This window comes from Stegostoma tigrinum, chromosome 15, assembly GCF_030684315.1.
Source record: "Stegostoma tigrinum isolate sSteTig4 chromosome 15, sSteTig4.hap1, whole genome shotgun sequence".
Taxonomy (NCBI): domain Eukaryota; kingdom Metazoa; phylum Chordata; class Chondrichthyes; order Orectolobiformes; family Stegostomatidae; genus Stegostoma; species Stegostoma tigrinum.
The window spans coordinates 41,592,956-41,610,510 of NC_081368.1; the positions used below are offsets into that span (position 1 = coordinate 41,592,956).

Genomic DNA, 17,555 nt, shown 5'->3' on the forward strand with positions numbered 1-17,555 from the left:
CCTCCTGCACTGCCACAATGATGCCACCTGAAGGTTGCAGGAACAGCAACTCATATTCCGCCTGGGAACCCTGCAGCCATATGGTATCAATGTGGACTTCACCAGTTTCAAAATCTCCCCTTCCCCTACTGCATCCCTAAACCAGCCCAGTTCGTCCCCTCCCCCCACTGCACCACACAACCAGCCCAGCTCTTCCCCCCCACCCACTGCATCCCAAAACCAGTCCAACCTGTCTCTGCCTCCCTAACCGGTTCTTCCTCTCACCCATCCCTTCCTCCCACCCCAAGCCGCAACCCCAGCTACCTACTAACCTCATCCCACCTCCTTGACCTGTCCGTCTTCCCTGGACTGACCTATCCCCTCCCTACCTCCCCACCTACACTCTCTCCACCTATCTTCTTTACTCTCCATCTTTGGTCCGCCTCCCCCTCTCTCCCTATTTATTCCAGTTCCCTCTCCCCATCCCCCTCTCTGTTGAAGGGTCTAGGCCCGAAACGTCAGCTTTTGTGCTCCTGAGATGCTGCTTGGCCTGCTGTGTTCATCCAGCCTCACATTTTGTTATCTTGGAATTCTCCAGCATCCGCAGTTCCCATTATCTCTGGTATTTCATGACCATCTCCTTTTACAATTCCTTGTGGAACAGAAGAAGCAGGAATGTTTCTGCGAGCTCGGCCAAGTGTCACAGCCTCCCAGGCAGTCAATCTGGCTTGGTGTAAATCTCTATTTGAATGAAGCCTTGACGTTAAAATTATCCTTGATTGGATAGTTGCCTGCTACTGTGCTGCTCTGATCCTTCTTTCCTTCCTGTTAAATCCAACTTATTGACTTTGATATTATCAGATGTCACTACATGCAATGTGAATGGAAAATCACATGTTCCGATGGATATAATCCAAACTGTGCTGACCTGTTTTATATGTATTCCTTTGTGCAATTAATAGACAATAAGAAATTAAGGAATCTACATTCACAGATATTAAATAATTTAATGATATCAGTGCACTATATTAAACAACACTAATCAAAATATAATCAAGTAAAAGAGGATTGAAAGCTAATTGTTAAGCCAAGGTTCTAGCATGAAATTACAATGGTTATCAGATGAAATAGTGATGAAAGCAGACACTGCCAATGCACTTAAATTGCTAGAATGATAAACAAAGAGCTACAATAAAGCTTTTTTTCCAACAAAATCATCAACAAGCTCGAACTCTTCACTGGAGCAAAAAAGTTATTGTTTCATGTTAGCAACTAATGACCACTTGGGGTTTAGCCATTTCTGTCCTTTCCATAAAAGCCAGTTGAGCCTAATACTGTCAAAGCGTTCGAGATAAAATATTGCAAAGCAATGGCAAATTGGAAAAGGAAATGAAATGCACAGGTGGAAAGCTTAATGAAGAGGTTAATAAACAAGGGCTGCCTAGACTGTGAGGGAACATGTGAAGATAGTAAAACATATTATGTGAAAGGAGAATTAAAATTAAAGTCTATGAATAATCAGTTTTGAATACAATAGAAATGTCAAGAGCAAATAACATTAGTTTATATTTAAGATGTTCGATCAGTACAAGCAAATATTATCATCCTGAGTTACATCTGTATTAAGAGGAAGGTTGATTTATTGAACTATCATGCACAGTATTTGAAATGAGAAGAGTCAATATGTTTTCCCCTGTATTCCTGTTCATTTAAGTATTTTATTTTTTCAAACTGCTAGTATAGGCCAGCCTGGAAACAGTCATTGTAGGATAACTCATTTAATAGTACCAGCACTTTATCTTCTTGCATTGTGTTGCTGAACCAGGGTTCCTCATCAGAAGATGTAATGCATCAACACTTCCAAAGCACAAAGTGCTGGAATAAGGAAAACAGTGAGAGAAGGGCGTCAGTCATTTTGTACAGAAATCATTCATCATAGCAGCTGCCCATTTTGGAGAATCCATCATTCTCAGCCAGGAGTCAATGATACACCTCACATAGGTCACTATAACATTAGCTTCTTCAAGCCACTAAATTCCTCTGTTTATGGCCACAGGTATCAAATTGCATATTTTGGGGATGAGGAAGAAAATGAAAACCAATGAAAAGTATTGCACCGATTTGATTTGAGTATGCACGGAACTCTGCTTTTCTCCAAAATCAAAATAACACAAGCGAGAAATGACAACTTTAATCACTATTCCCTCATTAAAAAAATCAGTCAACATTTGTCCTCAATGAGGTGTAAAATTCATTAAAATATTTTTCTTCTCTTCTACCTATTCTTTTCTTTCTCATTTTCATCCTTTTTTCATAATCTAGTCTAAGTAGTCTTGTACTTTCGACCATGTCTAATCCTCTTTCATTAGCATCTTCTCACCTTCCTCCCATGATCCATTCCTGAGAGAAACTCAATATAAGCAAGTCCTTATATCATATAGCACCAGAAGCTGGGTTTGATATGATCTTTGTAGTGTGCTTTTAACTTGTTTGCACTCTCCCTTGATCAATGGTGTGATGCTAGCATAATGCCGCTTGTTTATTTTTGTCATAATTATTTGCATGTATATTTCAACAACTCTCAGGATGCTCATACAGACCATTTTTACTCTGCAGTGCAAATTAACCCAAGCTGCAGATAAAGGTGACTATGTCTATCCGTCTGTGTAGGACAAAAGATTGAGACAGTTGGCATGGTTGTCTTTAGTTAGCTCATAGAATAGAGAATCTACTTTTATTCCCCAATGTAAAATCCCTTTTTAAAAATCCAGGTAATTATATTTACTTGAGATAATGGGAACTGCAGATGCTGGAGATTCCAAGATAATAAAATGTGAGGCTGGATGAACACAGCAGGCCAAGCAGCATCTCAGGAGCACAAAAGCTGACGTTTCGGGCCTAGACCCTTCATCAGAGAGAGGGATGGGGGGAGGGAACTGGAATAAATAGGGAGAGAGGGGGAGGCGGACCGAAGATGGAGAGAAAAGAAGATAGGTGGAGAGGGTGTAGGTGGGGAGGTAGGGAGGGGATAGGTCAGTCCAGGGAAGACGGACAGGTCAAGGAGGTGGGATGAGGTTACTAGGTAGCTGGGGGTGCGGCTTGGGGTGGGAGGAAGGGATGGGTGAGAGGAAGAACCGGTTAGGGAGGCAGAGACAGGTTGGACTGGTTTTGGGATGCAGTGGGTGGGGGGGAAGAGCTGGGCTGGTTGTGTGGTGCAGTGGGGGGAGGGGATGAACTGGGCTGGTTTAGGGATGCAGTGGGGGAAGGGGAGATTTTGAAACTGGTGAAGTCCACATTGATACCATATGGCTGCAGGGTTCCCAGGCGGAATATGAGTTGCTGTTCCTGCAACCTTCGGGTGGCATCATTGTGGCAGTGCAGGAGGCCCATGATGGACATGTCATCAAGAGAATGGGAGGGGGAGTGGAAATGGTTTGCGACTGGGAGGTGCAGTTGTTTGTTACGAACTGAGCGGAGGTGTTCTGCAAAGCGGTCCCCAAGCCTCCGCTTGGTTTCCCCAATGTAGAGGAAGCCGCACCGGGTACAGTGGATGCAGTATACCACATTGGCAGATGTGCAGGTGAACCTCTGCTTAATGTGGAATGTCATCTTGGGGCCTGGGATGGGGGTGAGGGAGGAGGTGTGGGGACAAGTGTAGCATTTCCTGCGGTTGCAGGGGAAGGTGCCGGGTATGGTGGGTTTGGAGGGCAGTGTGGAGCGAACAAGGGAGTCACGGAGAGAGTGGTCTCTCCGGAAAGCAGACAGGGGAGGGGATGGAAAAATGTCATGGGTGGTGGGGTCGGATTGTAAATGGCGGAAGTGTCGGAGGATAATGCGTTGTATCCGGAGGTTGGTAGGGTGGTGTGTGAGAACGAGGGGGATCCTCTTGGGGCGGTTGTGGCGGGGGCGGGGTGTGAGGGATGTGTCGCGGGAGATGCGGCCCGACCAGGCCCCCTCCACCGACACTCTCATCCGCCTAGCGGAACTCGTCCTCACACTCAACAACTTCTCTTTTGACTCCTCCCACTTCCTACAGACTAAGGGGGTGGCCATGGGCACCCGCATGGGCCCCAGCTATGCCTGCCTCTTTGTAGGTTACGTGGAACAGTCCATCTTCCGCACCTACACAGGCCCCAAACCCCACCTCTTCCTCCGGTACATTGATGACTGTATCGGCGCCGCCTCTTGCTCCCCAGAGGAGCTCGAACAGTTCATCCACTTCACCAACACCTTCCACCCCAACCTTCAGTTCACCTGGGCCATCTCCAGCACATCCCTCACCTTCCTGGACCTCTCGGTCTCCATCTCAGGCAACCAGCTTGTAACTGATGTCCATTTCAAGCCCACCGACTCCCACAGCTACCTAGAATACACCTCCTCCCACCCACCCTCCTGCAAAAATTCCATCCCCTATTCCCAATTCCTCCGCCTCCGCCGCATCTGCTCCCACGATAAGACATTCCACTCCCGCACATCCCAGATGTCCAACTTCTTTAAGGACCGCAACTTTCCCCCCACGGTGATTGAGAACGCCCTTGACCGCGTCTCCCGCATCTCCCGCGACACATCCCTCACACCCCGCCCCCGCCACAACCGCCCCAAGAGGATCCCCCTCGTTCTCACACACCACCCTACCAACCTCCGGATACAACGCATTATCCTCCGACACTTCCGCCATTTACAATCCGACCCCACCACCCATGACATTTTTCCATCCCCTCCCCTGTCTGCTTTCCGGAGAGACCACTCTCTCCGTGACTCCCTTGTTCGCTCCACACTGCCCTCCAACCCCACCATACCCGGCACCTTCCCCTGCAACCGCAGGAAATGCTACACTTGTCCCCACACCTCCTCCCTCACCCCCATCCCAGGCCCCAAGATGACATTCCACATTAAGCAGAGGTTCACCTGCACATCTGCCAATGTGGTATACTGCATCCACTGTACCCGGTGCGGCTTCCTCTACATTGGGGAAACCAAGCGGAGGCTTGGGGACCGCTTTGCAGAACACCTCCGCTCAGTTCGTAACAAACAACTGCACCTCCCAGTCGCAAACCATTTCCACTCCCCCTCCCATTCTCTTGATGACATGTCCATCATGGGCCTCCTGCACTGCCACAATGATGCCACCCGAAGGTTGCAGGAACAGCAACTCATATTCCGCCTGGGAACCCTGCAGCCATATGGTATCAATGTGGACTTCACCAGTTTCAAAATCTCCCCTTCCCCCACTGCATCCCTAAACCAGCCCAGTTCATCCCCTCCCCCCACTGCACCACACAACCAGCCCAGCTCTTCCCCCCCACCCACTGCATCCCAAAACCAGTCCAACCTGTCTCTGCCTCCCTAACCGGTTCTTCCTCTCACCCATCCCTTCCTCCCACCCCAAGCCGCACCCCCAGCTACCTACTAACCTCATCCCACCTCCTTGACCTGTCCGTCTTCCCTGGACTGACCTATCCCCTCCCTACCTCCCCACCTACACCCTCTCCACCTATCTTCTTTTCTCTCCATCTTCGGTCCGCCTCCCCCTCTCTCCCTATTTATTCCAGTTCCCTCCCCCCATCCCCCTCTCTGATGAAGGGTCTAGGCCCGAAACGTCAGCTTTTGTGCTCCTGAGATGCTGCTTGGCCCGCTGTGTTCATCCAGCCTCACATTTAATTATATTTACTTCGCAGCTTTTCCCAAGTGTGTTGAAAATTTTCTTGCATTCTTCTGGCTAAACATGGCTATGCTTTTTTCAACTTGATACCATGCATTTGTCTTCTCAAACTTTTTCACCTTGAGGAGAATGATCTGGACGCTTCTGTATAATTATTTAGGAATGTCAGATAGTCAGCTACAAAAGCAGTAAACTGGACCGTACTATAGAAATCCATTAAAGTGTCAAGGCAGGAAAATGGTTCAGAGTTAAAGCTTGTAGCAAAATTACCATACTTCCAATAAAAAATAACTTTAACATTTAGTGATTCACTCTTACCCACATCTAGCCAATGAATACTTTCACCTTCATTCTGTTTAAACTGCAATCTTCCACCTTATTAATCTCAGAGACATTTGTCACCACCTGAAAGTGAAAATATTTTGCAGCATCTTTTTTCGATTTGAGAAAAGCTCAGTGGTTTCTGCGGAGTACAAGGTTAGCTCTTCAGCGTGCGTACAGGAAGCTATGTCAAAGGTGATAACGTGATCACATGATGATTTAGAAACCCTGAAGAGATGAGCAACAGTCCAGATTTGTTTTTAGCCAGAATTTACATACTAAATATTTTTTATTTATATTGTATTAAAGTCCTTAGATTCGGGGAACATCTCTTTCATACAGTAATGCACCCTAAACATTCTCTACGACACTGCACAACCACAACAGATGGTAGCACCAGTTTGCACTGAACAACAAGTCAGACCAGTGGCCACAACCTCGTGGCAATTGGACAGAGCAGAAAGAAAAGTTCGAAACACAGCCCCAGCAGTTGGTGAAGAGGCAGTATGAGCAGAAATGCTTTAATAAAGATAAGAATAGATTTGATCAGATTGTTTTCATAAACACTCAAACATGTGGCCAGTCAACACTAGGCAGAAAATTGGGAAAACTGGCACTCTGATTTACTTATTATAGAGATGTTTCAAGTTTGGCAATGAAAATCAATATAGATCAAATCAAAATCCTGGCAATACTGCAGGCGGAATTAATGGTGGCAATCTAGCAAGACAGAAGGTAAATGAAGAGACAGCCTAACAGAAGTTATTAGAAGTTTTGTTTTGTGTTTTGTCTGTGTGGAGTTTGCACGTTCTCCCCGTTTCTGCGTGGGTTTGCTCCGGGTGCTCCAGTTTCCTCCCACAGTCCAAAGATGTGCAGGTTAGGTGGATTGGCCATGTTAAATTGCCCGTAGTGTTCAGGGGTGTGTAGCTGAGGTGGGTTATAGGGGGATGGGTCTGGGTGGGATGCACTGAGGTCCAGTGTGGACTTGTTAGGCTGAAGGGCCTGTTTCCACACTGTAGGGATTCTATACAATTCTATAATTCTATACAATATCAATATTGAATGAACAAAATTAAATAGAATGTGACAAAAGCCAGGAGAAGGCGTAGACTATTTATTAATGACCATTATCTTTTGGCAGGCAGCTGCAAATATGGGACAACTTGGCCATATATCGGATTGAAGTTGGTGTTTCAGGGGAAACACTTGCAGATTCACTGCAGTCTACTGAAGATCTAACTTTGACTACAATGGTGTAATTGATTAGACAGTCCATAGGACAAAAACAAAATAGAGAAGTTAAAAAGGAGAGAAAAAGTTATTTGATGCCAAACAATATTGTTAGTGCAAAATGGAAACTCATTGAGGCAGAAGCCAATATAGTCCAATAGTAACTGCAAACTCAGTCACAATTGATGTACTGTGTGTTTGTTAAGGATGGTTAGTCTGCAATGTTGGATTTTTGCATACCCCTTCTGCTATTTGCATTTGGCCTCCATCTGAACCTGTCAGAGTGTCTTGAAGCAGTTGGTACCTTTGTAAATGCTGCTTCTTCAGTTTTAGTAGTCTTGGGCCAGTAATACCCATGAATCAGTGGAGATGATACTTTTTTAAAAATCCTTGAAGCACTTCTTCTATTGGTATCCACTTGCTTTGATGATGTTAAATTTGGGACCTTGTTTTCTAGGTGTGGGCACAATGCGGTGTGCCCATTCCAGCCATTTTATTATAACTAATACTTTGATGCTGGGGATATTTTCTGCAGAGAGGCCACTGATATTGGAACACCTATTCTGTCATTGAACATATAGGACTTTATGATGGCATCGATGGTGATATCTCTGTAGGGTTTTGAGGAGTCTGCTGTACATCATCTATGATTTTGATACATACAGAAGGAAAGATAACGTTGCTGCCATGTAGACAACAAATGTAGTGCCGAGATTGATGTCTTTGTTGTCAAACATTCTAGTCCTCAGACAATCAAAAGTTGAACTGGTACATTGGAGACAAAAGTGAATTTCACTGATGTCTGTACTCATTGAATGGATGCTCCTAAGGCATGAGAACTGACCCATGTTATTCAATAGTTCATTGTGGATTTTGGGGAAAATGTTGCATAGTTGAACCTTTGTCTTCCTGATGTCTAGATTAAAGCCAATTCTGTCAAATGCTTCTGTGAAGGCATTGATGATGCTTTGGCACTTATCCTCTCTGTGTGTATATGAAAGGAGCATCTGCATACTGCAACTCACTGACAGAGATTCGGATGATTGTGGTTCTGCACTGGAGGTAGAACAGTTTAGCATTTATCCTGTAGAGAAGTTCTACTCCAGTAGGAAGCTCCATAGATACGAGTAGAGTTTTGTAGTGAGGAAGATGGAGAAGCGTGTTGGAAAATGACACATGGTCTTGCTTCACCACAGTTTGCATTTGTATTGGTGCTTACGCTGGTGAGGATTAGGATTTAAAAAGTGGATTGAGTGGGGAGCTGATTAGCTATTCATGAAACATTTACCATGCTGTGGCCATAATTTGATTTTGATGTTCTTCCATGTTTCTGGCCGGAAACACTGATAAACACTCATGAGAAACATAGAGCATATCTGTTGAGGAAGCCTTCCACTGCAGCTCAAGGATGGTGTGTGGAGGCAGGGGTGGAGAGAATGGGTGTCATAGGGCTCAGGACAGAAACGTGGAGCCCAAGCAGGGCAAGTAATGAAGGAGTGGTGTGCAATCTGATTATGATTACCACTCCTGGGAAGATTCAGCCCAGGGTATCCAATTGTCACTCATGCTCTAAATTTACAAGAACAGGGGCAACTTCTTCTGGCCTCCTTCTGTGTCTCAGCCATGGAAACACTTCAACGTGGAGCTAGTTGAATTCAAAGGGAAACTTTTTCTCATTGTAGGAGATTTACTACTTCCATTGATTCGAGATAAAACAATTCCTGGAACGCATTTCTGAAACTATCAGTCACCCTAAAGAAAATCATCTTAACACATTGAAATCCAGACATTGTCATTTTCCATCGTGTCAAAATATGCTGAAACCCTTTTTTGTGCATTACAGTCCTATCAGAACTTTGACTCTTATTCCAACAGTTTGTTCTAAACCTATGTCAAAATCAAGACAGATTATTTATTTACAAGTAATACAGCTACTACACACTGATTCACGACCAACTAGCCATTTCAGAAACCCTTATTAATTTTCAGTAGCTAACAAAAATTGACAAGTTGCCTTTTTTCACAAGTCCACTGAGAATTTGGCTATGGTGTGATTTGAGGTAAAATTAATGATGGCAACACCCCAACTTTATGAAAGTACAGAGGGAACAGCATGACTGGTGGTTTTTAATTATGCTACAGTTTGATGTATTGGACAATAAATATTGATTCATCAATGCCTGTAGCCTCTGCTTGTTTTTCTGCTGATAACAAACTTCTGTCTGAATTTAACTTCCTTAGAATAACATGAAGTGCAGTTTTAGCCTTACCTCAAACGTAGTTTATTTGCTGACTCTGGAGTTGGAGTCATTAGGAGGTAAGCAGTTGCAATTATAACTGGCTCATTTGAGCACATGTCCAAGATACCCAAACAAATTTGGTGGGTTCCTTTTTCAGAAATGCATGAGAGTCAGACAGGGAAGTAGACTGAAGCTGAAAGAGGTAAAAATGTCTTCATTCAAAATTGTTTTCCAGGCCAGAAGAACCAGGATTGTTTCTCTGTCCACCACTTAGAATTTTGAGGACTCAAGCGTCATAGACTCATCACCTCTTTCTGATTGCAAGGCCTACTCCTCTAGGTTGAGAAAACTGACTTCCAGCTTAAAACCAGCTATGGATGTGGATGCATGGCACTTATTAATAAGCAAAGTAACTTCAACCTCTAGAACTGCCAACTGTGGAGACCTGTAGTAAGTGTCTATTCTTTTGAACTTGTTGCTGAGATATAATGAATTGGTACTGTTGTGATCAATACATATACTATTTTATTGACTTGCTCGCTGAGCTGGCTCATTTTTGTTCAGACATTTCATCAACATGCTGGGTAATATTATCAGTGAGGCCCCTGATGAAAAGATTTTGTTCTAGTCCGCTTGACATTTATACTGCCTGATCCGTTATGGTGAGTACTGTCATTTCCGGCTTTGTTCCATATGGATTTGTATATGAGGTCCAATTCTATATGTTTGTTGATTGCATTACAGATTGCGAGCCGTACCTATAGGAATTGCCATGCATGTGTATGTTTGGCTTGGACTACTATGGTTACTTTGTTCCAACGTAATTGACAGCCTTCATTGTACGAGTATACTGACATTAAGGAAAGGTTGTTGTGTCATTTTGCTGCTAGCTGATGTTCATGTATCCTCATGGCTAGTTTCCTTCCTGTCTGTCTGATGTAGTGTTTATGGCAGTTGTTGCGTAGTATTTTGTAAACTACGTTGGTTCTGCATGTTTTGGGAATGGGGTCTTTAATCCCTGTGAGTGTTTGTCGGAGAGTGGCTGTGTGCTGTGTGGCAGCATGATTCCAAGTGGTCTTAGGAGCCTTGTTGCCAGTTCTGATATGTTCTTGATGTAAGGAAGTGTAGCCAGAATGTTAGGGTGTACAGTATCCCCTTGTTGTTATCTATTCAGTAGGCGTCTGCAGATAGTATTTTGAGGGGATATCCATTCACAGTGAAGATTTTGTATAGGCGCTATTCCTCTTTCTTGCGTAGTTCTGGCATGTTGCAGTGAGTAGTGGCCTTTTAAATAGCGTCCTAATAAAGCTTCTCATCCTCTGAGAAAAAGAACAGGAAATGACATCACCAACCCAAGGTAACCTAAACAGATAAACAGAAAGCGGGACATAACACCAGTGCTTCGTCGGAGGCTCACTGTTGATGTTACCTAGAATGGTGACAAAACATCTGGGAACAAACCTTCAAGCTCAGTGAACCAGTTTACATCTGGAACAAAATAAAGACCCACTCTCTTGTGGACTGAGAGGAGGAGAGCGCTGTGTTGGAGGTGGAAGGAGGACGTCAGGTTGGCTGTGCACCCTTGCAACCAGTGGATCTTAATGCTGGCTTCAGCCTAACGCTGGCTCAGGGGAGCAGCCAACCTGCAACGATGGCTGCGGCAAGTGCTCGTGCCCCAGGTCAGGGGGTCCGGAACACCATCCGCGTTTCCGTGAAGAAGGTGGATGAATGTGCACCTGTGGACCGCACCTTCTTCGTGAAGAGGGTCCTGTTGGACTGTTGCGGGTTCGCTGCTGCGGACATTTACTGCCTGCAGGATTTCCCCGGGAGGTTTTTACGATGTAACCTTCAGGAGTGCCAAGCTTTGCGAGTGCTTCCTGGAGGTTTTCAAGGAGAAAGGAGGCGAGGGCCCCCTCTCTGTATTGAACGCTGTCCCGCTGTTCGTGATGCCAGCGCAGAGGAGCTGTATGGTGACTGCACACATGTACAACCCCGCATGTGCCAGCAATTCATGTCCTGACCTTCCTTGGAAGGTAAGTGAAGGTGGAAGGGGACCTAACTGACATCATGGACCAGTAAGAGGCAGGTCAAGGTGACGCTGAGGATGGGCGCGGACGGGAACGTCATACACCCACCGTCCAGCTTCGCGATTGGCGGGAGCAAGGGCTACCTGACCTACACTGGGCAACCTAAAGTCTGCCATGCCTGTGGTAGGTCAGGTCACGTGGTGGACGACTGCAAAGCCACCATCTGCAGGAACTGCAGGGAGGAGGGACACCTTGCAAAGGATTGCCCACAAGAGAAAAGCTGCAACCTTTGCGGGGAAGCGGGCCACCTCTATAGGGCATGCCCACGGCGGGGGTCCACCTACCCCCAGGTCGCCGGCAGGGGCAATACGGGGCCAGCACCCCCGGAGGAGAGCAAGGCACCAGGGCCCAGCAAGGACCCCACTAATGTGCAGGAGGGCCAGGTCGTGCAGGGGGGCCCAGCTCCGCAGGATGGGCCCGAGGCCAGCAAAGCGCCCCTGCAGGCTCCGCTTCCCCCCGACAACCCGGAGTCAATAGAGGCAGCGACAGGCGACCCAGGGGAGTGGATGACGGTCCGGAAAGCGAGGAAGAAGGTGTGTCGGCGGGCCCAGGAACCGCAACCATCAGGCGGGAAGAGGCAGCTACAAGGGGGCTATAAGAGCTCCTCTGACGAGGGAGATTCGGAGGGGGCCCGCCCGAAGCAGAAGTTAAAGATCTCAAGGGAGAAGGAAAGCAGCACCACGCTTCCAGGTGACGGGAGGCATCCTGAGGCTCCCTCCGACACCCAGTCACGTGCCGCTGGGGCACTGGAGGGCCCCCCGGAACTTCCAGGCGGGAAGGAGGAAACAGCGCGTCCCCAACCTGACCAAGAGCCGGACTCTCCTGCCTCTGTACCCCTGACGGGGGGATGCCACCCAGAAGGCAGCACAGATGGTTTCCTCAGCCCGGAGAGCGTCCAGCAGTTAGCCCGGGCAATGGGCATGAAGGGACAGATGGAGGGGCTGGACCTTGGACTTGGGGAGGGTACTGCGGTCACTGCCCACAATGGGGGTACGAGTTGCGAGCATTAATGTGCGCAGTGTCATGTCCACCACAAGATGTGTGTCCACGTTGGCCTACCTGACCACCGTCAAGGCGGACCTCCTGTTTCTGCAGGAGTACGGGATACCGCACCTCGGCAGGTACGGGAAATGGTCCGGCGCCTGGACCTGTGGGCCTTCGATCTGGTCGGGGGGTAACGACTGTCGCTCCTCGGGCCTGGCTATTCTGCTGTGGGGGCATGACTTCACTATCTCTCAAGTTCAGGAGGTGGTGGGGGGGGCGCCTCCTAGTGGCTGACGTCACCTACAGGAACGCTCCCCTGAGGCTGATCAACATGTACGCCCCAGCAGTACGGAGTGAGCGGTTGGCCGTCCTGCAGCGGCTTCCACCCCTGCTGGCTACGTCCAGTCCGGTCATCCTAGGCGGAGACTTAAACTGCATCATCGATGCAGATGGAAGATCCGGCGTGGGGACAGCGGGTGGGGGGAGTCAATTGGACGTCACGTCCAGATTCCTGATGGGCATGGTGAAGGACGCCAAGCTGCTCGACGTCTTCAGCACCCCTGCAGATGGAGCGCAGCGGAGGTACACCTGGTCGCGGCCAGACGGGTCTATTCGCTCAAGGATAGACTTGCTGTTTGTGTCACGGGCGTTCTCGGTCAGGTCCACCGGCGTCGAGCCGGTGTTCTTCTCTGAGCACTGCCTTCTGCTGGCGGACTGTCACTTACAGGACGACCAGCCAGCCGGCAAGGGGACGTGGAAGCTCAACACGACTCTGTTGACCCCAGAGAACGTCGAGGAGCTTAAGAGGGAGTACGCCGGTTGGAGAACCATGAAACCCCTCTTTGAGTCTCTGGGCGACTGGTGGGAGACGGTGAAGGAGAACATCAAGAGGTTCTTTGTCCTCAAGGGTGTTCGGAAGGCGAGAGAGAGGCGGTGAAAGCTATCGCGAATCCAGAAAAGGGTGCAGAACCTGCTCCTTCTGCAGTTGATGGGGGTCGATGTCACGGAGGACCTCCGCGCAGTGAGGGGCCAGAAAGCCTCGCTCTTCGCCGCGGAGGCCTCCAGGATAATCTTCTGGTCCAGGGTCCGCTCCGTGGAGCAGGACGAGACGTGCTCGCGTTTCTTCTTTCAGAAGGTGCACAAAGAGAGCTCTATGCTTAGCCGGCTGAAGGAGGACGACGGCTCGGTGACGTCGTCTTGGCCCGACATTTTGAGGATCAGCAGATCCTTCTATGCCAGACTGTACGACACGAAGCCCATGGACAGCACGACCTCCAAGTTGTTCCTGTCGTCTATCACGGAGGTCTTAGTCGACGGCATGAGGGAGTGGCTGGACTGGCTGATATCCCTGGACGAGCTGACCAGAGCCCTCAAGTCCTTGGGGAGGAATAGGACTCCCGGGAGCAACGGCTTACCGGTCGAGCTGTATTCCGCTCTGTGGGACCTGGTCGGCCAGGACCTGCTGGAGGTGTACGATAGTGCGCTTCAGGCAGGGGAAATGTGCAAGTCCATGAAGAAGAGCATCATCACCCTCATTTACAAGAGGAAGGGGGAGAGGGAAGAAATTAAGAATTGGCGTCCCATTTCACGATTGAACGTGGACTACAAAATCCTGGCCAAGGTCACAGCCAGAGAGTGGTGGGCTTGTGGAATTCATTGCCGCGGAGTGCAGTGGAGGCCGGGATGTTGGATGCCTTCAAGGCAGAGATCGACAAATTCTTGATCTCAAAAGGAATCAAGGGCTATGAGGAGAGTGCAGGGAAGTGGTGTTGAAATGCCCAACAGTCATAAATTAAATGGCAGAGTGGACTTGATGGGCCGAATGGCCTTACTTCCACTCCTATGTCTTACGGTCTTATCGCCAACTGGGTCAGGTCTGTCCTGGAGTCGGTGATTCACCCTGACTAAACCTGTGCTGTGCCGGGCAGGATGATCGCTGAGAGCCTTGCGCTCATCAGGGATACAATCGCCTATGTGCAGGACAGGAGGGTGGACACCTGCCTTGTCAGCCTGGACCAGGAGAAGGCCTTTATCAGGGTCTCTCATGCTTACATGAGGGACGTCCTCTCCAAATTGGGGTTCGGGGAGGGCATCCGCAATTGGATCCGGCTGCTCTACACCAACATCGTTAGCGCAGTCTCGATCAACGGGTGGGAATCAGACAGTTTTCCCGTCAGATCTGGAGTCAGGCAGGGCTGCCCGCTCTCTCCTGCCTTGTTCGTGTGCTGTGTGGAGCCCTTCGCCGCATCCATCAGGAAGGACGTGAACCTGAAGGGCGTGACTATCCCTGGCAGCGGAGGCCTTCAGGTCAAGACCTCCCTGTACATGGACGATGTCGCTGTCTTCTGCACCGATCGTCGGTCAGTGAGTAGGCTGTTGGACATCTGCGGCCAGTTTGACCTGGCCTCGGGTGCCAAAGTCAATAGGGGTAAGAGCGAGGCTGTGTTCTTCGGGAACTGGGACGACTGCTCCTTCATCCTCTTCACCGTCAGGACAGACTACCTGAAGGTGCTGGGTTTTTGGTTCGGTGGAGCTGGGGCATGCACTAAGACTTGGGAGGAGCGTATCACCAAACTGAAGCAGAAGCTGGGCAGGTGGACGCTCTGGTCCCCCTCCATCGTGAGTAAGAACCTGGTTGTCAGGTGCGAGGGGCTTTCAGTACTGTTGTATGTGGCGCAGGCCTGGCCTGTTCCCTGGACAAGCGCCGCTGTGGTCACCCGGGCCATCTTCCACTTCATTTGGGGGTTGAGGATGGACCGGGTCTGCAGGGACACCATGTAAAAAGACCTGGAAAATGGCGGGGAAAGAACGTTCTGAATGCCACCCTCGCCCTGATGGCTACCTTTGTGCGCGGCTGCATCAAGCTGTGCGTAGATCCTCAGTACGCAAACACCAAGTGTCACTGCTTACTGAGGTTCTACCTGTCCCCGGTGTTGCGAAGGATGAGCCTGGCCTCATTGCCGCGGAATGCTCTGAGTAGTTGGACCATCCCGTACCACCTGTCCTTCGTGGAGAAATTTTTGAAAGGAAACACCTTTGACCACAAGGCCGTCAGGCAGTGGTCAGCACATAGTATCCTCGAGACCCTTCGGGAAAAGGAGAGGGTGGATCCTGTCGTGTGGTTCCCCAAGCAGACCGCCAAAGTCATTTGGCAGAATGCCTCATTGCCAGAACTTTCAAACAAGCACAAGGAAATTGCTTGGCTGGTGGTGAGAGGGGCTCTGCCAGTGAGATCCTTTACGCATGCCCGGAATCTCTGCGCCACCGCATGCTGCCCTCAAGGCGGCTGCGGGGGGAACGAGACTGTCGATCACCTCCTTCTGGAGTGTGTCTATGCGCAGGAGGTCTGGAGGGGGATGCAGTGGCATTTGTCGAGGTTCGTCCCAAGCAGCTCTGTGACACGGGACTCCGTGCTCTCCGGCCTGTTTTCCGGGATGCACACCAAGGCCAACATCAACTGCACCTGGAGGACCATCAATGTGGTGAAAGACGCTCTTTGGTCTGCCCGCAACTTGCTGGTCTGCCAGCTGAAAGAACTGACCCCGACCAAATGTTGCAGACTGGCGCACTCCAAGGTCCAGGACTACGTGCTGAGGGACGCGCTAAAGCTTGGGGCAGCCGCTGCCAAGGCACGGTGGGGAAAGACCACCGTATGAAACCCCTTGTCCAGAATGGAACCAAGGGACCTATCTGGTAACTGGGCCCAGCTGGCGCCTTCCCCAACTGGTCAGGGGGCCAACGGGGACTGTGCGGGGAGATGACTGCCAGGGTATTTTCTTTGCTTTATTTTTTTTCTTTGTTTTGTTTTTTTTCCTTTAGTTGGTGTACGTACCCCCTGGGTAACCCGGAGCGGCTTGCATGACTGGGTAGGTGTATAAATGTTTTTTTTTGTAAATTCTATGAATAAAGTATATTCTTTTTCAAATAAAAAAAAGTGACGAAACGTCTGAAAACTAACCTTCCAGCTCAGTGAGCAAACTCACATCCAGAACCTCAACCTGAGCTACAAATCTTCTCAAAACTCGCTTGGTTTGTGGACATTGGGGTGGTTGCTGTGGAAGTTGAGGATTTGGTCAGTGTGGGTTGCTTTCCCATATACTGAGGTTTGGAACTCCCCTTTGGTCATATGTTCAACTCTGACATTCAGTAACGGAAGCTCATTGTTGTTTTCTTGTTCTCTCATGAATTTAATCCCTGTGAATATGTTGTTGATGAGGTGGTGGCTCTCTTCTAGTTTGTTGCATTTAGTAATGACAAATGTGTTGTCTACACACCGAATCCACAGTTTAGGTTGAATGTGGGGAGGGCGGCGTGTTCTCATCTTTGCATGACTTCTTCTATGATGAGTCCTGAGATGGGTGATCCCATGGGTGTGCCACTGTCTTTAATGGTCAAGTATACAAACAGATCAAAGTGTGTAGTGAGGCACAAAGCTAGTAGTTTGAGTATGTTGTCATTGCTGACGGAGTTGTTGGTTGGTGTTCCTGTTTCCTCTGGTAATTTGGCCAGTGTTTCTTTCGCTACTGGGATGTCAATGGATGTGAATAAAGCTGTGATGGCAAAGGATACCGTAATCTTGTCATTGCTGATTTTTATGTTCTTGGGAATATTGAGGAGTTCTTGGGTTGAGTGGATGGCATTGACTGAGTGTTTCAGTCTTTGTGGTAGGTCCTTGGCCAGTTTGCGTGAAGGTGTGCCCAGTAGGGAAACAATGGGTCTGAGGGGGACGTCTGGTTTCTGTGCTTTCGGAAGATTACAGAAGTGGGGAGATGTTCATGCCAGAGATAGTAGGAACTGCAGATGCTGGAGAATCTGAGATAACAGGGTGTGAAGCTGAATGAACACTGCTGGCCAAGCAGCACTAGAAGAGCAGGAAAGCTTGACGTTTTGAGTCAAACCCTTCTTCAGAAATGGGGGAGGGGAAGGGGATTCTGAAATAAATAGGGAGAGAGAGGGAGGCAGGTAGAAGATGGATAAAGGAGAAGATAGGGTGAGAGGAGACAAGCAGGTCAAAGAGGCTGGGTTAGAGCCAATGAAGGTGAATGTAGGTGG

At 48.7% G+C, this 17,555-nt stretch overlaps 1 protein-coding gene across 1 annotated transcript in view; it reads right to left on the reverse strand.

Annotated features, from left to right (window-relative positions):
* frmpd3 (FERM and PDZ domain containing 3) overlaps positions 1-17,555 on the reverse strand; it is a 488,844-nt gene that overhangs the window by 299,422 nt on the left and 171,867 nt on the right. The window lies entirely within an intron of this gene.